The 16,277-nt window shown below is 34.4% G+C and overlaps 1 protein-coding gene across 1 annotated transcript in view; it reads left to right on the plus strand.

Annotated features, from left to right (window-relative positions):
* RIT2 (Ras like without CAAX 2) overlaps window positions 1-16,277 on the plus strand; it is a 504,718-nt gene that overhangs the window by 467,122 nt on the left and 21,319 nt on the right. The window lies entirely within an intron of this gene.

Genomic DNA, 16,277 nt, shown 5'->3' on the forward strand with positions numbered 1-16,277 from the left:
CCAAAGACACACAAGATATAAAATAGCAAGTTTGTGATCAGTATCATTGGACAAAAGGAGCATACTGCAAAAATCATGTATCCATCAAAGTATAAAAATAAGGGCATAAGAATAAATATATTCTTTCCTTCATAAATGACAATAATAATAGATTTCATTTTATAATACTTTAAAATTTGCAAAGTGCTTTACAAATATTATCTCATATAAAATGTCATCCACCTTCAGATAATTGGGGGACTCAGAGTGCAGATTGAAACTTCCTTTTTTTCCCTTTCTATATTTTTTTTTCTAGTACAGGGATAATTTAGTAATATGTTTTGCTTGATTTCATATATATGGTGGGTATCATATTCCTTGCCTTCTCAATAGTTGAGGGTAGGGCAAAAGTGTGAGAGAATTTGGAAGTGATAATAAAATAAAAATTAAAAAATAAAATATCAAACCAAAACAAAAACAACTATTATCTCATTTTCTTGTCACAATAATACTGGAAAATAGGTGCTAATATTATCCTTATCTTATAGAAGACAAAATAAAAGGTGAAGTAACTTATTTGTGGTCTCAAAAGAGCCCTTTAAAAGAAATAAACTTATGCCTTTTACATTTCTTCTCAATATTTTAGAAAATTTCCCTAGTCTCCTAGGATCCTTTTGAGCCCTAATTCTTATTAAATTTGGGAGGGACTCTATTCCTCCAAGCTTTGGGTCAAATAATCACATTTCATAAGCATTCTGTCTATGCCTAGATTCTAGTAAAACTTCAGTGAACTTAGGATAGATCGTTGATGCTCTCCACTGATATTTTCTTTCTAAATGACATCAGACTATTAATAACTACTCTTTAGGGCCCACCATTCAAAACAATTCAAATCCACATAAGTATACAGTGGTCTACCCCACATTTCTGTACTTTACCGCAAGAAGATCATAAGAATCATTTTCAAATGCTTTTGAAAAATCTGTATAAACCACATCTGCAGCATTTAAAACTTGTTCAGTTGTTCAGTTCAGATCTGAATCTTTCTGACATCATGAATCAACTGTCCATGAGGATTTCTTAGCAAAGTTACTGGAGTCATATGCCATTTCCTTCTCCAGTTTTATGCAGGCTGCAGGCAGGGGTTAAGTGATTTGCCACTCATGTGGTTGTGAGGGTGACTGTTCTAGAATCCGTTTCCCCCAATATAAGCAATAATTTCAGCAGCTTCTTCCTCTTTTTCAAACCTTTTTCATGACCTTTTCCTTTTGATTCAGGTCCGTGAGACTATTAAGGTTAGCTCATTCATCCTGAAGATTAATATTTATGGGCCCGTTAAATTTCAGCCTTTACCCTTTGCTAAATGTAATAGCTTCCCAAATGTAAATAAATACTTCGCCAAACATGGTTACTAAGATTCATTCACAGAGATTTGAACCTCTTGCCCTGCTCTGCATTCAAAGAACCTGAGTTCAAATCTCACCTCCAACAATTCGTTGCCTGTTAGAATAGAGTAGTAGATGAGTCAGGAATCCTTGATTTGTCATATTGACTCAGACATTTATTAGGTGTGTGACCCAAGATAAATCATTTAAATATTCATCCTCTGTTTTTTCATCTGTAAAATGGGGATAATAATAGTGCCTATCTCTCAGGATAATTTTGCAGATAAAATGATTTTACATGTAAAGCGCCTTGCAAAACTTAAATCAATTTTTATTGTTATTAGGGTCCTGGGATTCCATTTCCACAATCATAAAATGATAAGTCTGAAATAGGTGAATTTTAAGGGTTTTCTTTTTTTGTCTAGGATTAGATCAACTGCTCTTAAATGTGTGTGTGTGTATGCATGTGTATATATGATGGGCTATCAGAAGAATACTTTTAAATTAATAAATTAAAATGTAGGGAATTATAGACAGCTGTATCTATCTATCTATATACAAATATACATCTATATACACATGTATATAATCAATAGCTATCTGGATATCTATCTCTATCTTGTATTTATATAAATATATTTCTATTAATCTATATAGATATTGATGTAAATTTAGGTATAAGCATATAGATTTAGAGATGTACATTATATAAATAGTGATAGTAATAGAGATAGAGACAAATAGAGACAGAAATAGAAATGGATCTGGAGATAGATGTTATAGAGGACTCCAGGTTATAAATCCTTAAACTAGATCTCTGATCCAGTGATCTTCCTTTCATCTTCTAGAACTTTCCTTTCTCTTTCCATCTGGATATATTCTTTTTGTACTCAGTTTAACTGAAAAAAACTCAATTAGCCTTTTTTTGATCATGTAGATGAAGAGTAATGCAATGAGAATGGAGCCATGTTCTTGATTTGCAAGATGTTTGTTGAAAATGAACTATTTTGCTCCTGACTCAGTATCTCACCCATGGGTGAAATATCAATATAGATGATTCATGGGTAAGATTCTAGATTGAATGTGATGTTCCAGGTCTTTGTGGATGCCACTTACCTGAGCTTCCATTCTCTGAGGCAGAAGCAAGACTCTAGGACTCTCCAAAGTTTCTGCTATTTTGACATATTTATTCCCCTACTAAACTGGAAAATGGTCAGACATATTTGATCTCCATGAAACTGACTGAGTATGGATATATAGAATAATATTTATATCATAGTAAAAGAACAATTTGGAGGGACATCCAAAATTCAAGTTACTAACAATTTAGATTTCTTCTTTCACATATCTACCTCTTTCCATTTTTCCTTTTTTCCCTTTAGGTAGAAAAAAAAAGAAAGAAATATTAGTCTTGAATATGAGGTTCAGAGTAAGGAATGGGTGTTTTTTTTCAATGAATTAAAATATTTTCTTGTTCCTAACTTTCACCGATATCCTTTATTTAAAAAAAAAAAGTAAAATGGCAAAATATTCTTTCATAGTAACTCTCATTATTTCTGGTTCACATTGTTTTCAAAACTCTGAATTCCAATAAAATCTTATTTAAGCTTTGCCCCAGAGTTTCTAAAGCTACTCTTTGTCCTACTGAAAAAAAATAAATAAGAATAGGATTTCATCTTTCTTCTTTTGGTAGTCTTTTAAAGATGTGAAGTATAAAATAGAATTACAAATTAAGTAATGTGTGAATTCTAGGCATATAGATGGCAAGTGAGACTATTTCTGTTCCAAAATTATTGTTTCATGCTTGTCTACACAATGGCCAGCCAACAATCAACTTGAGAAAATCAACAGTTGTTTGATGTATCTGATTATGCATTTATCATTTTCTTCAATTTCTTTTGTATCCCATATGGTGCCTAAAGCAATTCTGGATTTCAATTAAATAAATTCTTACTGACTTAATGTAGTTTAGTTTCTCTGTATATAGTATGACCTCATTGAATGACTGACAAAGCAATTGTCCCATCTCTTTGAGCTATTGTATTCTTTAGGCCAAGAACATTACAGTGGCCCACAATGCTATCTATAGTTGTCATTACATTTAAAAAATAAATAACTACCTGAAGAGCCAACAATACCTTTGAGATCTTGAAAGATGACCTTGGGAATGCTTACCTAAGCCTCTGATGGTACTTATAGAGTCATCTCTACTGTAATTACCATCTCTCCTCCTGAATGGTGCTAGGCAAATAGTCAAAACCATCGTGTGTCATTTCTCTCCCCCAGTTTTTTGAAATGTTGGCTATTTAATTCTGACCCATTAGGTTAATCATACACTAACAATAGCTTATATTTCTTTAGCATTTTACAGAAGCAAAAAGTTTAAGCATTAGCCCATATTTTCAAAGCTAAAAAGTAACCAGATCTTGTTTCCAAATCTAGTACAAGTACCTCCCTACTATGCTGCCTTTCTTGACATTTAGCTTGGAAACACTCTTTTGATTGTCCTTTGGCATGGGTGATAGGCATATGCTTTTCTCTTTCCTTTGGGAGAGGTCCTTTGTGTTTTTCCAAGGAAGAACTGGCAGTTACATTTATCTAGTTTTACTTTGTTTGTTTGTTGAAGCTAATGGAAAAGTGACCTTGAGGGTTAATGGGAAGACAAGTAGTCCCACAGTCCTTCAAAGGCAAAAGCCTCAAACAAACACAGTGAGCACAGCCAGTACCAATGGAAAAACTAAGGAATTAAGGAATGCACTTTTATAAATGTGCAAAGTGACTTTTGCATGGCTAACAAAGAAGAAGTAAAGCCCATGCTGAGATGAAAGAAAACTGTCTACTGTCAACAGAATATATATTTACTCAGTAAATGCAATGAAATAATATTTCATATCTATGTTCAAAGACCCTGTTTGTGTTTGTTTTAAAATGTTCTGAATAAGAAAAGTGATACATTAAAAATATTTCTGGAATATTGGCAAAAGATACTACTAGCATCTAATGTTGATTAGAAATCCACTTCCAATGAAACTGCTGAATGAATAAAGTCATTATACTTCAAAGCCCTATTCAGATGCCTCATTGTTATAAGGAAATGACTCTGAGTTCTCAAATATCATAATAAGTGTTAAAATTGATATGTTGAAGTTTGACAAAACACTGTCCATATATTATTATATAGGGACTTAAAAACAGTCCTATCAGGCAGGAGCTAATGGTATTCCCACTTTTATAGATTAAAAGAAAAAAACATACACAATCAAACCCTGTGTCTGAGAGAGCTTATGTGACTTGTTCAGGGTCACACAGGTAGTGAATCTGAAGAAAGAGTTTAATCTAGATCTTCTTGATTACAAGTCCAGTGTTTTGACCACTGCATGACCTATCTGTCTAAAGCAACAGAACACAAGTTCTTGCTTGTTCTACAAGATTAAAACTTCTTTCAGAATATCCCAGCAACTGACTGGGTCTATTTTTAAAGGATCAACCATCCTAGTTAAGTAGGGATTGAAAACAAAATACCTCACCATTTGGAGGTTATGCTGGCTACTTAGTAATTAATCCTTTAGACAAGGCAAAGAAGAAATCAAATACAATATAAAATGTTCCTCAGTCTTTTCGGATGTCTTTCTACTTCTGTAGTGACAATGACAGTTTTTCTTATAAGACAAAATCCAGAAAGAAGTCTCAACTACTTGGAAAAAGGACAAACAGTTTCTTGTTAGAGGGTCAAATAAAAGACTTGGCAGAGTTAGGTTTATTTTGCATCAAAAATAACTAGAAGCATCTCATGTGACATTCTATTGTTGGTTATCAGTATTTATAAGAAGACTACCAAAAATAATTGTACTTTATATGACAACTTTTTTCTTTACTTTTGGTAGAGGATAACAAGGTAGAAAAGTCTTGAGAATCTTAAGAACTTAAGAACTGAGACTCTCTAAATTAAAACATTTTACAAATTGATTCTTTATGAATTCAAAGGTAGTAATAGATGAAGACTTTAAAAAAAGTCGAAAATATATTTCAGAGTTAAGGACTGAAAGAGGCTAGTAGGTTTGTTGAGTACACAAAAACTTTACACTTATATTAAAAAAAAACAAGGAGTGCTTGATATGGTCCACATTAATTAATAACACATGCATGATAATGAAAAAGTGTTACTTTAAAAAAATAAAATAAGATTATGTTAGGTAAAATTAGTGTATTATGAATAACATTTAAGGAACTAGAGAAGCAATAACACATTGCACATTAGACATCATTTTTCTGAAATATAGGCAAAATGTAGTATTTGGCAATACTGCTGAATTCAAAGTTATGAGTAAGACAATTTTTATCCTTTTTGTTGTTATTTTATTATTTTAATAATGACAAATGGAGAGTTCATTTTTATTTCAGGCCTAAGATAAAACAGAATTTATATCAAATAGATGATATGAATAGGGCATCCCTTCCAAAAGGTGGGTCATGTGTTGGGGTAAGGGTTAAAGGAGAAAAAAATAAACCTCTTGAGTGCTAAACCTATTAACTTCATTTAGAAGTGATGACAAAGATGATAACTACAGACAAAATCAGCAGATAATGATTTAGTATGAACCTACTATTTCACTATTAGTCAGGTATTGTTATAGATGTTGCAACACAGAAAACAAAAGAAGAATTACATGGCAAGGGAACAACAAGGAATTTAAAAGTAGTGATAAATAAGTTAATTAAGATAACTTTTTCCTAGGTCCAGGGCTGATGCTTTGTCCACTGTGTCACCTAGCTACCCCATGACGAAATCAATAAAATAAAGTTAAGGGGTAAGAGGAATGCACTGGAATAAAGGGAAAGGGAAAGATGGATTGGGGTACAGTAGCTCACATGAAAGAAAGAAGAAAATGCTTATAGAGTAGAGGGGAAGATGGGGAAGGAGCAGGGGAGTGAGTGAGCCTTACTCTCATCAGAATTGGCTCAAAGAGGGACTAACATAAACACTCAAGTGGGTATAGTAATATATCTTGCCCTGTGGGAAAATTGAAGGGGAATGGGATAAGGGGGGAGAGGTGAAGGCAGGGAGAGCAGGGGGCAGCTAGGTGGCTCAGCAGATACAGCACTTCTCCTGGATTCAGGAGGACCTGGGTTCAAGTATAGCTTCAGACATTTGATACTTACTAGCTGTGTGACCCAGGGTAAGTCACTCAAACCTCATTACCTTGCCCCCTTCCAAAAAAAAAAAAAGGAGGGAGAGCAAATTGGAGGAGGGGGCAGTAAATAGCAAAACACTTTTGAGGAAGGATAGGGTGAAAGAAGATAGAAAATAGAGTAAATGTCAAGGGGAAGGAATAGCATATAGGGCAATACAATTAGCAATAGTAACTGTGAAAGGAATTATGAGCAGGATGCTATGAGAAGGACTTATGAAAAATGCAATCCATCTATAGAGAAAGAACTGATGTTTTCTGAATACAGATTGAAGCGTAATTTTTTTTGTTAGTTCCTCTTTCAGTGCTCCTTTTTTTTTTTTTTTTGGTGGGGCAATGAGGGTTAAGTGACTTGTCCAAGGTCACACAGCTATTAAATGTCAAGTGTCTAAGGCCAGATTTTAATTCAGGTACTCCTAAATCCAGGGCGGTGCTTTATCCACTGTACCACCAAACTGCCCCCAGTTCCTCTTTCTAAAGTTATTTTGTCTGTTTTCTTTTACAACCTGACTAATGTGGAGATGTTTTGCTTGAATGCACATGTATAACTTATATTGAATTGCTTGATTTCATAGGGTGGAGAGGGAGGGAGGAAGAAAATTTGGAATGCAAATTTTTTTTTTAAATTACTGTGAAAAAATTTGTTTTTTACACATAAATTGGGGAAATTATAAATAAGCAAACCATTGAGTAAATAAGTGGTAAATGAATAAATAAATATATGAATAAATACATAAATCAAAAAAGTATATGAGGCTCATAGAGCATAAAATGTCTTTTTATTTGAACTTATTTGACTTTCAAGCTATTTTCTTTGTGTTATCTTCCATTTGTTCCTTTTTTGACGATTATTATCTATTAAAATTCACCTTCTACCATTGATCCTCCTACCTAAATTTTTAGGATAAGTCTCTCCTTTAAGAAGTTCTGTTCTCTCCTCTACCATATAAGACACACACACACACACACACACACACACACACACACACACACCCCTCCTTGTTGAGCATTCTGTCTTTGGAATTCCATACAGACTTAAATAAATGGCAAAACAAGATCAAGTAAAGCTTTCTGGCTAGGGAAAAGAGCTACAACCAAAGAAGTCTGCTTAGTACCAAGGGACAATGGAACAAATAGTCAGTAAAGTATCAACAAATATCAAAGAGGCAGAGTAATAAAGGAGCCAACAAACAGGCAACAGTGTATTGAACTGCAAACAAAGAAATATAAATCAACTGGCAGATCAGAAATAGCAGTTCTAGGCATGCCCCTGACGCTAATAGGTTATGGATTCTGTGCAAGCCATTTGCCCTCTTAGAATCTCAAATTCCTCATCCTTAAAATGCAAGAACTGATAAATAGAAGTATATACAGAATAATTTTGAACATATACCTATTTGTGTCTAAAGGTAGGCATCTTTAGGGTGGAGGAGGGAGGGGAAAAGGAAAAAAAAAGAAAAGAAAACTTTACATGATAATATTTTATATTTTAAAAGGAATTACAAGTTGTATATAACAGATTTGCAGGTTCATGTGCAGTAATCTATTTTATTATACCATGTTATAGAAATGTTCATTTTATTCCATAAATTAAAAATAATATATATATTTTAAATGCAGTTGGTGGAATAGATTGCTTCTAATTTTCTTTTAGGCTGTAAAATGGAAAAAAAAATAAACTTCAAGGCACAGGGCCAAAAACCACATAGACTATAGGGATGATGTAGGCAAAGCAATAGAAAGCAGGAACTCATGCCAGGGTAAAGGAGATTTAAGCTCCTACTTGTCTTCTCCTTACCCTTCTCCATAGCTTGTTTTCAGTGGGCTCTATCCTATTTGGGAATAGGTTAAAAATAATCAAACCTGATGGAGTTCAGAGTGCATAGCTGAGGCTTGATAACTTTCGATGAGAAAATCCTAATAACTAGACTTTAAAAAAGAGTGTAGTGGGAAAAGGCCTGGATTTGGAGTTAGATAAACTGATTTTTGCATCTACCACCTACATCTAACCTTGGGCAAGCCAGTGCCTTACCTGGGCTTCATTTCCCTTATCTGTAACATAGAGGAGGAAGAGAATGGACTAGGTAGTACCAGACGGCCCTTCCAACTCCAGCTATGAGGGTGAGAATAAATATGGTTAAAGCCCTGAAAACTTTCTAATCATTTGAAGGAAAGAAAGTCAACCTATGGTGATTGAATTCACAGACTAAATCAATTTTTATCCATCTGGATTTCTTAATTTTGTACCCTAGGACAAATAAACCCGATGTACCTCCTTTGTGCCAACTGGGGAACATTTATCTAGGGGAGAATAAAATCTTTTGCACTCAGACCTAAGAGAGGAAGTGAGTTAAGAAAACCTTTACAGAAACCTCGGGATACATAACTTTAACCTGGATTGATCTTTTAAGGTATTCAACATGTAAAACTTCTTTTTATTGTTCTATTAAAGCAGAAGCAATATGTATTAGAAAGAATGCCAGTTTCAGAAATAAGAGTTTGAGTCCTTATTCTGTCATTTACTACCAGGGTGACCTTAGGCAAATGTTCATATATGCAAAATGAGATGGTTAAACATGATGATATTATAGACCTAAACACACTAAAATTATAGTTTATATAATGCTTCTTTTAAGCCCTTCAGGGTAAACACTTTGAAAGGGATCAAGTTTTCCCATTTCAGAGTACTTAAACATTTTTTTCCACAGGTGGAGAATTTTTTAAACCCTTCACTCCATGAAGGAATGGCTGATGGAGATTCATTTTCAGCAGGCAAAGTATGGGGCCTGTAGCTTGAACTATTTTGTGATCAGCTATAAACATACTATATGTATGGACAGGTCACCTACTTTCCTTCCAAAGACTCAGTTTTACAGCCTCAGTCATATTTGACTCTTTTCCCTCATACCTAATCCCTAATCAGTTGCCAGATATTATTGCTTTTAACTCCAAAACATCTCCACTAACTCTCCTATGCTCTCTACTAATTAGAAGACAACTAACTTAATTCAAGTTCTCTTGCCCACACTACCAGAATAGCTTCCTTGTCTAACTCCCTATATCAAATATCGTCTCTTTCAAATTAATTTTCTGTGTAATTACCAAACCAATATTCCTAAAGCATAAGTATAATCATATTATCTCCCTTTGTCCTTGCTTGGAAAGCATCAGTGGCTTCCTTTTGGCTTTAAAATGAAATACAAATTCTTCTGTTTGATAGTGAAATCCTTATAGAATATAGGTCCTGACTAGCATTCTAGTTTTCCCACACCTTATTCCTCTTGTCATGTCGACATGATAGTCAAACTGGCCTACTTCCTGCTCTCTAAAGATACATTTAATTTATTTTTATTTTTTTAATTTCTCTGCCCTTGCACAGGTTAATCTCCAAACCTGAAATAGCCTCTTTCTTCAAGTTCACCTCATCAAATACCTAAAGTTTCAGATAAATTTCAATCTTTGACAGAAGTTCTATCTTGATTCCCCAATTTACTTAAAAGCACTTATCTGTATATATTTAATATCCCCACCAAAAAAAGTGTAAGCTCCTCAAGAGCTTACTTCTTCCTTTTTTTGTATACTTCAATGTTATTATAGAATTAAAGGTTTTTTACATAATATTATACTAAAATTTAATGGTCAAATTTGTGAATTTTAGAAAGTCTTGGTCTAAAATCACAAGATTTTCACATTAAGGGATATATTCTTTCCTATATGTAAAGTAATGAATGAACCATTCAAAGTCCTACTGGGAAACTTCCTTATGAGAAGCCACTATGATAGTTCGACCAGAAAATGCATATCAAAGTACATATTATAATGGAAGTTATTAAATCTAGATAAGAACTCTGGTTCTGCCACTGTATAGTTGTGTGACATTGGCCAAGTCTTATTGCCTAATTAGTCATATCACCTAATTACCACCCAGCTGCATTCTTTGGACTTCTCCATCATGCCAATATACCAGGGGAATATTGATTTCCTTCACTGGATTGTAAGCTCCTTTGAGGCAGGTACTAGTTTTTCTTTGTTTTTTGTTTTTTGGGGTTTTTTTTTGTATTTGTATTTCTGTCACCAGCACTTAGTGTAGTCTGTGGTACTTGGAAAGTACTTAATAAATGTTTATTGACTGACTGACTGACTGATTTCTCTGAACCTCAGGGTATTTTTTGCTAAACAAAAGAGGCATAGTAAAAAAAAAAAAACCTGTAGTTTCTCTTTCATAGAGTGGTAAGGAGAAAAAGATGGCATAATATATGAGATTTTTTTTGGAAACCATAAAACACTACACAATTTTTGCCTAAAGAAGTTTATTAAAAAGGCTGGATTAAAGGGCATGCACAGTTTTCTGATTGGGCATAATCAAAAATTGCTTTCCAGAATGGCTGTAAGAGTCCATAGCTCTTCTAAACAGTACATTAATATGCCTGTTTTACTGTATCTACTAATATTTGCCATTTATCTTCTTTGTCAACTCTCAATCAGTTGGGTGTGAGAAGGAAATTCTGAGTAGCTTTAATTTGCATTTCTCAAATTACTATTGACTTAGAGCCAGTGATAGAATGTGAATAAAGTATTCTTCACAAGATCCCTGTGAGGTGGACCAGGTCAGGGCAAAAATTAGAGTTTTTCACTTGTCAAATAAGGAAAATGAAATATGGTGAATTGTTCAAGACCATGTAGTGACTTAGAGGCAGAAGGGAAAGTAAAACTCATTAGGAAGTACTATAATCTAGTTCAGTATATTTTCATTAGACCACACTGCTTCAACATTTAAGCCAGAACAATCCATGGTTTCATTGATGTGTGTAACACTATTAGAGCCCCAATGTGTATCATATATCCTCTATATCTGTTTAAATGTTTTAACTAATGATTATGGCCAAAAACACCCCAAAAAACAAAAATCCTAATCTGATACCTTTCCATGAAGTGGTAGGGACTTTAAGTTCAAAAATACACATATAAGCACAAAAAAGATTTGGAAGTCAATCCTCTGGTCCTACATTCTCAGCATTTAAATAAGCTAGTCTGTTTTAGACAGATGTAAAAACCATAAAGAGACCTGTTTACTCACAAACTTATAGCTCAATGCACTCCCGAGGCTTTATATTCAAGAACTTAGAACTAGGTCTTCAAGAACTTAAAGTCCCTACCACTTCATGGAGAGGTATCAGATTAGGACTTTTTTCATTTCATTTTTCATTTTACTTTCTCAAATTAGATGTAAAACGTTAAAATTGTTTTTACATGTAACTGTATTTCCATTTACCCTATTCCCTCCCCATGACATTTACTCTATTTTCTATCTCCTTTCACCCTGTCCCTCCTAAAAAGTATTTTGCTTCTGACTGTCTCTTCTCCCAGTCTGTCATCCCTTCTATCACTACCCTGCCCTTATCCCTTTACCATCTTACTTTCCTGTAGGGTAAGATAGATTACTATACCCAATTGAGTGTGTACGTTATTCCCTCTTTGAGCCAATTCTGATGAGAGTAAGGTTCACTCCCTCCCCTGCCCCTTCTCCTTTCCCTCTACTGTATAAGCTTTTTCTTATTTTTTATGTGAGATACTTTACCCCATTCCATCTCTCCCTTATCTTTCTCCCAGTACATTCCTCTAACACCTTTATTTTATTTTTTAAAGACATCATCCCTTCATATTCAACTCGCCCCTTGGCCCTCTTTCTAAATATAATCCATTTAGCTGCCCTAATAATGAGAAAGTTCTTATAAGTTTCAAGTATCATCTTCCCATGTAGGAATGCAAACAATTTAATCTTATTATATCCCTTATGGTTTCTTTTTACTGTTTACCTTTTTATGCTTCTCTAGGGTCTTGTATTTGAAAGTCAGATTTCCTATTCAGCTCAGGACTTTTCATCAAGAATGCCTGAAAGTCCTCTCTTTCTTTGAATGCCCACTCTCCCCTGAAGGATTATACTCAGTTTTTCCTGGGTATGTGATTCTTGGTTGTAATCCCAGTTCCTTTGACTCCAGAATATAATATTCCAAAGCCTCCTATATTTAGTGTAGAAGCTGCTAGATTTTGTGTTATCCAGACTGTGGTTCCACAATACTTGAATTGTTTCTTTCTGGCTGCTTGCAATATTTTCTCCTTGACCTGTGAGCTCTGGAATTTGGCTATAATATTCCTGGAATATTCAGGAGGTGATGGGTTGATACTTTCAATTTCCTTTTTTAACTTCTGCTTCTAGAATATCAGGGCAATTTCCTCTGACAATGTCTTGGGAGATGATGTCGACTCTTTTTTTTTTTTTTTTTGATCATGACTCTGAGGTAGTCCAGTAATTTTCAAATTATCTCTCCTGGATCTATTTTCCATATCAGTTGTTTTTCCAAGGAAATATTTCACATTTCCTTCTATTTTTTTCTTTTTTCTTTTTTTTTCCTTTTTTTCTTTTTTGCAGGGCAATGGGGGTTAAGTTACTTGCCCAGGGTCACACAGCTAGTACGTGTCAAGTATCTAAGGCCGGATTTGAACTTAGGTACTCCTGAATCCAGGGCTGGTGCTTTATCCACTGTGCCACCTAGCTGCCCCACCTTCTATTTTTTTCATTCTTTTGGTTTTGCTTTATTGTTTCTTGATTTCTCATAAAGTCATTACCTTCTATTTGCTAAATCCTGATTTTTAAGGAATTATTTTTTTCAGAGAGCTTTTGTACCTCCTTTTCCATTTGGTGAATTCAGTTTTTCAAACTGTTGAATTTTTTCCTGATTTTTTTTTTTGCTTCACTCTCATTTCTCTTTCCATTTTTTTCCTCTACCTCTCTTACTTTATTTTCAAAGTCCTTTTTCAGCCCTTGTATGGCCTGATACCAATTCATATGTTTCTTGGAAGCTTTGGATGTAGGAGCTTTGACATTGTTATCTTCTTCTGAGGGTGTATTTGATCTTCCTTGTCACCATAGAAACTTTCTAGGGTGAGCATGTTTTTCTGTTTGCTAATTTCCCCATGTTATTCCTTGACTTTTAAGTATTTGTTAAATTGTGGCACTGCTTCAAGGGTAGAGGCTACACTGTCCCAGTTTCAGGAATTTGTAATTCCTTAGTTTTTCTAAGGTGTTTTGATTTAAGGAGAGGTATATTTACTACTCTCCAGGACTGTGCTCTAGTCTGAAAGTAAACACAGACCTGTTTTTCTGCCTTGGAAGCCAGAACAGAATACTGTTCCACTGTGGCTGCTATCTCTTGTGTGCTTGTGCTCCTCCCCCACCTTGGACTACTACCCAAGGCTGTGACCTAGATATGAGTATGGGCCAAACAACAGAGTCCTGCCTCAGTGCTAGCAAAGAGACTGTGTAATCTCCCTCTGGCCAATTTATCTACCCCCTTACCATCTGTGGGCTGGGTTCCAGAAGCACTTGCTGCTGCTGCTGCTGCTGAATCAGAGGCTCGTGAGGCCTGTTCCAGCATGGCATGTGCTGGACTACACTCCACTCTCACCCTGGTACAATAGACCTTTCCTACCAACCTTCTAAGTTGTCTTTTATTAGAAAATGATTTCACCTTGTCCTTTTGTGGGTTCTACCACTCCAGAAATTATCTTATGGAATTATTTGAAGGTATTTGGAGGGGTCTTGGGGAGAGTTCACACAAATCAATGCCTTACCTCTGTCATCTCGTCTCTAGGACTTTCTGAGCTTATATATGGTACCATAGCATTTAATGACATATTTATTAATCAATCTAGGCGACCCAAGAGAGAAGTAGGTTGTATATTGCTTACATTTGTCTGAAAATGATTCTGCTTCCTGGGTCTCCTAATGATAAGAATCATAAATTTATAATCAACTTCATTTCTCTGAAGTTAGTTAGCTTTTCTGGAATGGGATATGTGAATCTGAGTGGGGAAAAATTAGAAAGGACCATGCAAATAATCTTAGGGAATGCCATCAGTTCTTGTTTCATTCCAATGTTTTATATTTAGGTGTATTGAGATAATGTAATGGGATTTGTGCTCACTTTGTAAGTCATTCTTTATTAAAGATACCCCTATTATTAACTCCCTGACTCCCCTTAATATTAAAAACCAAAAAAGAGATTTTTTTGGCCACATAGCAAATCACATTAATGTTATATATCCCCCTTACATTACTTTTTAAGGTCTAGTGCTATTCTGTCACTCATCTAATGCTCATGCATAGATGTCTTCCCCACTCCACTCCCCTTTTCATGGTTTTCAGTTTGAATTGATTTCCTTTCAATTTGGCTTTCTAAGAGAGGCAAAAATGTCAGCTCTAACTGGAACTTTATGAGCAGTCCATAAATGTTAGGATTTTTAAAGATTTTTGTTTTATTTGCATCCACATAAATATTTATTAAGCAAACATTGACAGTAGTCTTTGCATTGCACAGAAAGAGGGAAAAAGAATAATTGTACATTTCTTTGGATTGATGGCTGTTTATAGGCCATTAAAGAGATTTTTTTTTCAAATACAGGGACCAGAATGCTGTGATTGACGATGGCGATTGCTTAGTGGATTGTTAGTGGGAATACAGGTGCTTCATGCCTGATGAGTTCAGTTCAAAATGAAAAAAAAAACATACTCAGTTTAATGAGCAATATATTCTGTTTACCATGGTCCTGACTGCCTTCTAAATTATAACAGATTCACTATGTATAAGGAGGAGGTATAAGGAGTATACTACTATTCAATTGTAGATGTATCATTAGTTTATGAAGACTGTAGAGTGGCGTAAGCTACTACCTATATCTTCTATATCTCCCAGATAGTTTATCATAGATATATAAACTTCAATTTTGGTTTTTGAACATACTTCCCAGGAGGATCCTGGTGATAAGAGCTGAGATATTTTCAAATGGTGGTTGTTGGAGGCCACTGAATGATCACAGGAAAGTGAAACCTCAAATAATTAACTCATTTTTCCTACCCAATTCTGTAATCTTAGTCCTAGAATTTTATATGTATAAAAAAGTAAGTTTTATAGACCAAAGAGACAGATTTCAAAGGAATAGACTATATAATATGGATAACTCCGTCTTGGATTTGAATTTGGGTCAAATCAGAAGCACACTAAGAATATCCTTGCCTTATAATTGCCACATGATTGAATAATTTCAAATAAGTTTCTCCTTTTGGTTTTGTAGATTTCTAAAAACCATCATATTGGTTTCTGCCTTTTACAGCCACATCATGGGGAAAACACAGAGTAAAAAGAATAGGATATCACATGTAAAATGGAAATTTTTACTATTTGTTGTAGGTAACTTTTTAAATTTGTTCATGGAAACAAAGACACAATTTATTTATCTTACCTGCTTCCAATTCAATCTAATTCCAAAAGTATTTATTGAGATTTTACTATGTAACCAAAAAGAAATAACATAGCCATATATTTCTAATGAAATATATAAAATTGTTTTCACCTTTAATGATCTCATAATACAGTTGAGGACACAATCCTTAAGAACTTGAAACAAATAAAAAAATCATAGAACATGATTTATGACAAATCACTAAATTAATATATGTCCAAATGTCAAAATGCAAAGTCTAGACAATAATAATAGGAGTGGTCAAGAAGGGTATGAGAACAACCCTACTTTGACCTATCAAGGTTCCCTTAATGGGGAGAGGAGAGAAAATATTAAGAAAAGTTCTAAAGAGTAGATTGGGAGAAGGGGAATGGAGAGAATGAAAACAGGACTTTGCAAACTCAGGGAACAGGCAGATCCCTAG

The sequence above is a fragment of the Dromiciops gliroides genome, chromosome 1 (assembly GCF_019393635.1).
Source record: "Dromiciops gliroides isolate mDroGli1 chromosome 1, mDroGli1.pri, whole genome shotgun sequence".
Classification (NCBI taxonomy): domain Eukaryota; kingdom Metazoa; phylum Chordata; class Mammalia; order Microbiotheria; family Microbiotheriidae; genus Dromiciops; species Dromiciops gliroides.